This window comes from Sinocyclocheilus anshuiensis, unplaced genomic scaffold (assembly GCF_001515605.1).
Source record: "Sinocyclocheilus anshuiensis isolate Anshui unplaced genomic scaffold, SAMN03320099.WGS_v1.1 scaffold49, whole genome shotgun sequence".
Classification (NCBI taxonomy): Eukaryota; Metazoa; Chordata; class Actinopteri; order Cypriniformes; family Cyprinidae; genus Sinocyclocheilus; species Sinocyclocheilus anshuiensis.
The window spans coordinates 1,557,898-1,566,890 of NW_015539863.1; the positions used below are offsets into that span (position 1 = coordinate 1,557,898).

Sequence of the window (8,993 nt, forward strand, 5' to 3'; positions counted from 1 at the left end):
TATATATTATGTGTGTGTGTATATATATATATATATATATATATATATATATATATTAGAGCTGTCAAACTATTCATCGCAATTAATCGCATCCAAAATAAAAGTTTGTTGACATAATATATGTGTCAGACTCTGTTTTGTGGTTGTTTTCCTCATGTGCCTTCCTTTCCCATGTTTAATTTGTCCCAGGTGTTTCCTGTTTCCTTTCCATTGATCCCAGGTGTGTCTTGTCATCCCATCATCCTGTTCTGTGTATTTAAAGTGTTCCCGGTCCCTAGTTCTCTGTCCGCTGTTATACGTCATCCTGTGTTCTTGAGTTTGTCTCCCTTGGTTCATGGAATTAGTCTAGTTAAAGTATTCTCCAGCGTCTCCTCGTTCCTCTCTAGTGAATTGTGACAGTCAGAGTATTCTGTTGTGAAAGCATTCATTTTAATGTCATCATTCCAGGACCTTGCAACTTGGAATGTCTATACTTTGCAGTTCCATGCAGTGAATGCTGCTTTGCTGTACAGGCCTAATTCATATCCACTTGACATGACATGCATGTATATATTTAAGAAAAATGTTGTTTATATATGAAATATATTTATATAATATAAATTATATGAATACAAATATATACATGTAAATATTTTCAAAATATATACTGTATGTGTGCATATTTATATATACATAAATGTACACACACATATATTATATAAACAAAAACGTTTATTTTAGATGCGATTAATCGTTTGACAGCACTAATATGCTAAAGGGAATGCTGATAAACACACACACACACAAAACAAGAATGTTTGTTGCTGTAACCATGTACTTTTTACCCAACTTTGAAAAAATTTCAGTTATTCCGTTTAAGTGTAATTAGAAAAAAGAGAAAATGTATACAAAAATATAATAAAATAATTTATAATCTGCATAGTATAGATAGCAACATTAATTGACCTCACTGTCATAATCACCAGTAATACTCACTGCTAACCAAATGGGGGCGACACAATCCAGCATTTAAACGCAATGCAGCTGGTCGCTGTACATAGAGTACAGAACGATTGATTGGATTATTCAGGGCATTGGTTATAAAAGGGCAGGTAAAAAATGAGTATTGACAGCAGGAAGTGTCATTTGGCAACATACTCCTCTTTGACTCAACAGACCAGAAAAACTTAATCTTCAATTTAAGATCTTTTTCTTACCAGGGAAGAGCCTGGCTGTGACTGCATTTCAAGCGTGACCACTCAGTCAGACCCCCATTATGAAGTATTCCCATATAAAACAAGACTGAAGATGAGCATATGCATGACCGCACTTACTCCGAGGCAAGTTAAAGCTGCTATTACTAAGAAATAATTATTAGCAGCATTAAAAAATATTGTTAGAGCTGTGGCATGGTGGTTAGTCAATGTAATATGAACTGGACAGCTGAACACAAGCCTTTTTATTTTTTTTTTATGTGAGAGGTGAGATCACTTACTGCGTGTCTCAAACTTCTAAATTATCTAGTGCAATGGTCAAGTCAATATTTCTATATGTCTGCCAGAAAATACAAATAAAATACATTATAACAATAAAAAAGTGAAGTGTGCTGTCAGTTGGCCACTGATGGGCACACAGATGAGGAAAACTGTGTTTCTTGAAAGCAAAAAGCACTCTGAATAAACCTTACGTTCAAAACAGTGTCTAAATAAAATCAATCTGCTTTTGTAGGAAAGGTTTTCAACTTTACTGGAACTACAGTATAAAAATGTTTTGCAGCTCATCACATGGTACAATACAAAACAAAAAACAAGAACTGAGATCTTAACAGGATTATAGCCACAAAAATCCCATGATCCTTGGGGGTGTATGCACATTTTTTGATTGAAGCAATCAGCTGCAGGCCCTTTTCAGCATGCATCGGTATGCATCCATGTGCCATCATCGTGTGGATTCTTTCAAGGCACTTCTACCACAGTAAAGAAGTATAGAGTGTAAGTGTGGAGAAATACAGAACAATAGCACAGAAAGTATAGATGTTTCAATGCATCAGCTTTCCATAAGGTCTTTTGTAGGAAGTTTCACTTTTAATGTGGTTTAATTTTATCCTTCAAGCTGTTCCTCTGACAGTGGGGAGGAATGTGTCACTTCTTGCCCATATCAGCAGTCTGCAGCTGAACATTCAATCTGAGGCTAAACCAGACTTGCCGTCTTGGTTTGAGGTTTAACAGTGGTTGGTATTGGGAAACCACCAAGTATTAGACAAGATCTGTGTGCAGTTGAGTAATCTACAGTATAATTATCAAAATACTCTCACCAGTTATTGAATGCTATCAGTCTGGTGAAGATTTCCTACATATGTTCAGTGGAGAACAGACAAATGAACAGACAAGCAAATGAGCAAAACAATCACATAAACTTATTCTGGGTAATATATAGCAATGGTTCTCAACCATGATACCGGGGGCCACAAGGGGGCCTCAGTAAAGTTTCAAGTGGACCACAGGATGACTTTATTTAAATTAATAAACTGTTATTAATGTATTAAAATAATAGTTAACCCTTTACAATACAGGTCCATTAGTCAGTGTTAGTTGATTCATTAACTAATATTAGCTAAAATGAGTAATACATTTTTTTACAGTTTTTATTAATCTTTGTTAACATTAAAAATACATGTTCATTGTTAGTTCATGTTACTGTAGCTCAGGTCCATTAAATATTAACAGACAGCTTTTGAGTTTAATAATGTAGTAAAGTTGAAATTAACATTAAAGCGATTGTTTACTCAAAAATAAAAATTCTGTCATTAATTACTCACTCTCATGTTGTTCCAAACTCGTAAGACCTTCGTTCATCTTCAGAACAAACATTAAGATATTTTTGATGAAATATGAAAGCTTTCTGACCCTGCATAGACAGCAACACAACTACCACATTCAAGGCCCAGAAAGGTAGTAAGGATATTGTTAAAATAGTCCATGTGACATCAGTGGTTCAACCATAATGTTATGAAGCTACGAGAATGCTTTTTGTGTGCAAAGAAAACAAAAATAATGAATTTATTTAACAATTTCTTCTCTTTCGGGTCAGTCTCCGCTGCCATTCACAACAGTACCATGACGAACCTCAAGTTAAGATGTAATCAAGTCAAACTTCTCTTTTCCACCCTCAACAACTACTGTTTTTGCTGAAAAACAAAGTTCTTGAAACTTGAAACAGGACCAGCTCATAACCAGCTTACAACCAGCTCAGGACCAGCTTAAACCAGCTCATGACCAACTAAGGACCAGCTGAAACCAGTTCAAACCAGCTGACATGCTTCAAAACATACCTAACCCGCATTTGCTGTTTTTTTAACAGGGGAAGCGGCCCTCTAGGAACAAAAATTGACATGGATTGGTGACTTTAGCATGGGCAACACCCATTTTCCTAGAAAACAGTGAAATCTAGTTGTTTGATTTACGCTAAGTGGTGTGACCGGTGAGAAGACTATTCTGATAATGATTTGAATTGCATTCCACCACCAAACAAATGCCCCACAAACAAGCAGAAAGCTTTAAAAACCACTACAGCGCTCTTTTCTATCACCACGAGGCATTTCAAGACTGTGATCGGCTCTCATCTGTCTCCTTCACACACCGCTCAATAGGGTTTCAACTTGTATACACCGATATTAACAACACGAAGATGGAAAAAATGACTTATAGCCAAATTAACATGCACTAGACTGCTTCGTTTGTGGCACAAATCTGGCCCCTCACAATGGACACAATAGAACTCATTCTGCCTTTCTAAGCCACCCAAGTCTTACTCGCCTGGCTAGCAAGCATGCACCTCACTTCCTGTCGGAACGGCCAACAGAATCCATGAGCCAACAGATTCCCCCGGCTCAGTCCTGTTGGCTCTGAGGATTTGGTAGGAACCATTGTTCGTGGGCAGCGAGGCTCAGGCGTGATTTTACCTGTCGCACCGTGTGTTCATCGGGAGCGGTGATGGAAGCAGCATTAGGAAACGCATCAAAAAGGGGCAGGGTGCGGACTGAGTGATTCAGCCATGATAACCAAATTTCTCTGAGTGCACCACCTCGCCTGCAGAAGCGAAAGAAGCAGCAGTGCCAGGCAGACAGCAGTGAAAACACACATGCTCTGACTCAGCAGTATATCTCTTGTTCAAAACGTAACCCCAAAGGCATGCAAATGTAACATATGAATGAGTCAAATGAGTCACGTTGTGTTCAAGTGTGCGTGCAACCTTTATAAACAGCTGGCCATTTAATGCTAATGGTTTTATGTGAGACCTTCATTTGAAAATATCTACTTTAAAGCTTTCTGGAAACATTTACCTGGTTTGTTTATTTTCTTCAGGTCTTTTTAGCAGCATAATATACAGTATATAAATGTGTGTTTCTGTGCATGCTTGGATGAGTTTTTTTTTTGGCTCAGCATTATATGTGTGTTTAAACATATACAGTATGTATAACCATAGAAAAGAGAGTATACAGCCAAAAGGCTATAAAAATACAATTTAAAATGTCCCCATATTTCAGACTGTAAATACAAATATTCAGAATCATATTCAAAAAAGAGGAAAGCACTTTTATTAATAATAATAATAACAATAATAATTAGTGCTGACAAACGATTATTCGCGATTAATCGCATCCAAAATAAAAGTTTTTATATACATAATATATGTATCTGTACTGTGTATATTTATTATGTATAAATACACACACATAGAGCATATATATTTTTTAATATTTACATGTATATACATTTATATATTTATATTCTTATATTTTATATTATACATAAATATATCTAATATATAAACATAACATATTTTCTTTAATATGTACATGCATGTGTTTGTATTTATATATACATAATAAATATATACAGTACACACATATTATGTAAACAAAAACCTTTATTTTTGATGCGATTAATCGTTTGACAGCACTAATAATAACAATAACAGATGTGACAATGGCTACTTGTAATTAGGGGTCACACTTTTCCAATAAAAAATGTGTCTAATAAAATGTTATTAGAATCTGGAATTACTGAATAAAGTTGCACGCACGCACGCACGCACACACGCACGCACACACACACACACACAACAAATAGGATAAAAGGCTGCCAGAAAAAGCTTTCACAAGTTTCAGACATCAAACAACACTGGCTATATATTTATATTTTCCGAGCAAAATACTGTATGTGTCTGTTTTCCATGATTAAGACATTTACACATAAAGACTCCATAAACTATGTGTATGTAATAACAATGCCAGAGGCAAAGAATGAAAAGGATTAGGAAGAGAGATGGAGAGAGAGCAATGTATGCATTACACAGTGTTTTGCAATCTATCAGCATATAGGTAATCAGATTTCATTGCTGTAACCTCATATCAGATTATACATCTGAAATTAAGTACCAACAATATTTTCTTATCTTGTTATATGTACAGTCCTATTGCATATATGCTGGCATGAATATGATGCATTAATCCCACATCCATTTTACTATGCAAGCGTTACAACTTACATATGATTTCCAGTTGGGGACAGTCTTATTTCCATAGATACAACTGACTTTCATGCGAAGAAAGTGTGGTTTTTAACTAAGACACTTTCTAACAAATTCACCCTGGTAGATCAAGACGTCACCCCAGGGGTCAAAGGTCACTAGGGCCAAAGGTCATGTTGGGGTCGTTGTGAAAATGACCTCTCACCTCCTTTCATCTTATTATAAATGATTATGCTTTAGAACAACACCAAAGACAAGGATACAAAACAAACAAACAGGAAGTGTAAATAATTTACATCTGGATGGAACTTTATGAGTCTTGATTAACCTAATCTGTAAGAGTTAACACTCAAATACACTGGGTCAGTCTTAACAAGTAAGGATTGTTTACACTCTGCAGGTTAATTCCTCTTGATCTGGATCAACACATGACACCCAGCTGTTTACAGTTAATTGGTTTACATGCATTTTAAATGTTAAATTTCAGTCAGACTAAGACATTAATTCATCATAAATGCTTTATTCCTTTAGACTGCACTCATGCCAATCTTACAAATAATAGCACTAGACAGTGCTTGTGTGCTTGCATTGAAAGACAGTATGATTATAGTATGATTATAACTGTGCATGTAAACACGCTTACTGATGCATGAAACAGCTATGGATTGTGTCCCTCATGCATGTTTCTGTCTAGTCAAGCTGTTTGGTTAAATCATCTGTAGCCTAAACACATGATTCACATTTGTTTGGATTGTGATTGTATTTGAGGCAGCCCCCTCTAAAAGAAGAGCAAGGTATGGGGATGAAACAGATAACAAAAAAGGGGATAAAACAGCACATCTGTGTTTTTATGTGATTTTTTTCTCCTCTATGCTGTAAAAGCTGAAAGTACAGCTGTTACCTTAAAGGGATATTTGTCCCATAAATGAAAACTCTTGTCATAAATTATTTATACTCATGTCATTCCAACAAACCCATAAGACTTTCATTTATCTTCGAAACACAAATGAAGATATATTTTATGAAACATTTATGTCCCTCCATTGAAAGTCCATTCCATTAAAACTTTGATACTTCAAAAAGTTCATAAAGAGGTTGTAAAATAATCCATATGAATCAGGTGGTTTAATCCAAGTCTCCTAAAGAGACAAGAGTCACTTTTGGTGGAGTTTTAGTGAATGATTTTTCAGTGGAGGGACAGAATCTCTTAGGTTTAATTAAAAACGTCTTATTTTCTGTTTCAGAAAATGAAAGTCTTATGGGATTGAAACAACATGAGAGTAAGTAAATGAAGACAGAATTTTGTGTGAACTACCCCTTCAAGTAACATGATCTGACCCTCACGAATTACTTTTAGGTATCCTAATGAAATCAAGCTCAGTCATATTAAATAATATGTATAATAATAATTTTATAAATAATTTGACTTCAATGAAACCACATGAAACACGTTTTTGTGTGACAAACATTTTACAGTGTACTTCAAAAAGGACTTGTCTAGAATAATATTTATCTTCTCAGATACTGTACTGGTGTAATGTTAAATGACAAAACACGTATGAAATACTTCATAATCAAGACAATTAACATTTAAACCCTTCCCTTAAAAACTATTAATCAAACTGTAATCAGTTCTGGTCATCTCATGAAATCAAAGAAAGAGGAAAGGAAGGAAACATCAGCATAAACAGACACATAATACTTCCACACATTTATCTGATTCACTGCGAGTATTTACTTGTTAAATATTTATTGTTTACTGTGAAATCTTGGATAAGTTACTTGTGATAAGACTGATGTAGTATGTAATGCCAGAAAAAATATATATTGTACATTATATTACACACTATGAAAATCCCTGCTTTCAGACAAAGTGTCTTTTAATAATCCTAATCGAGACAATATCAAGACAAAAAAGGCAAGGTTGGAGTTGCTCCAAGAGGGGACAGATCGAGTCAGGGTAGCTAAAGCGGTCACACATGCTTTGCACACATGAAAGCCAGTGTTGCTTTTCTTTGGCTGCCCTTAACCCAACCATTATGTCAGCATCCTGCAACCTTTGACCTGTCTGGAAGCGGATGTTATTGGTCCAAACGAGACCAGAATGGGCGCCTGTTTTTGTTGGGTGGCTGACCAAAGAAGAACGCTCATCATGGCTGATGTTTGTCTTTAAGGAGGACTCTGAGACAGCTGGAAACAGATGCTTCAGGAATGGCCTCATGCAGGTGTATTTGTATTTGTCTGAGAACTACAGCGGTAACACTTTCTATGAAGCTCCACTTATTCTTGACGTCAGACAAAACGTGCCTTAAATAAATTACAAGTTAGTTTTTAAAACAGCAACATCTCTACTTCGAAATTAATCAAATATGATTGCTAGAATATTCTTAACACCAATGTGCAATTTCATTTGATTTTCTATTTGTTTATATCAAAATTATGACATTACATTATCACTTACTTCTATGTGCCAACAGAGAAAGCACAACTCAATACTTCATGCAGATTAATATACACTACTGTTCAAAAGTCTGGGGTCTGTAAGATTTTTTAAAGAATTTCATACTTTTATTCAGCAAGGATGCATTAAATTGTTCAAAGGTGACAGCAAAGACTTTTACATTATGAAAAAAATGATATTTCAAATAAATGCTGTTCTTCTGAACTTTCTATTCATCAGGGAATCCTGAAAAAAATAAATGTATCACAAAAATTATTCCACAAGTGTTCCACAAAAATATTAAGCAGCACAACTGTTCAACACTGATTCTTATATGAAAATAAGAAATGTTTCTTGAGGTGCAAATCATCATGTTTGAGTGATTTCTGAAGGATCATGTGACACAGAAGACTGGAATATTGGCTGCTAAAAATTCAGCTTTGCCATCACAGAGATAAATCATATTTTAAAATGTATTCAAAAAAGAAAAGTCCTTTAAAATTGTAATCATTTTTCACAAAATTGCTGTTTTTACTGTATTTTGATCAAATAAATGCAGCCTTGGTGAGCATAATGGCGCTTTTCCACTGCGTGGTACGACTCGGCTCGGCACGGCTCAGTACAGCACGGCACGGTTTGCGTTTCCACTGCAGTTCAGTACTGCTTTAGAGTGGGCGGGATTATTCACATGTCATTATAGTTGCGCCGCCTCTACTACCACGACTCCTAAAAAAAACGTTTTCATTCCGCTTCGCCCTATCAAGCTCTCGCTGGATCCGCTCCTCTGCTATCAACAGAGGAATGTCTGTTCTTCCACAACAGACAACAAAACTTTTTGGTTGTTAAAAAAAGGTGCGCTCATTCAAAACAGTTGCGTTCGATCCTTTGCTGGCTGTGCTGATTTAAATCTAACGGTTCTGTTGTGTTTGCGTCGCAAGTTCAGTGACGGAGGTAGTGACGATTCTCTCCAGCCAATCCGTGATCAGCAGAGTTTACACGTCACGTTTTGGTAACGGTACGGTTCACTTGGAACCCCAACCGA

The 8,993-nt window shown here is 35.8% G+C and overlaps 1 protein-coding gene across 2 annotated transcripts in view; it reads right to left on the reverse strand.

Moving 5' to 3' along the window:
* Positions 1-8,993, reverse strand: part of LOC107684949 (collagen alpha-6(IV) chain-like) — a 125,749-nt gene that overhangs the window by 49,694 nt on the left and 67,062 nt on the right. The gene's annotated exons all lie outside the window — the stretch shown is intronic.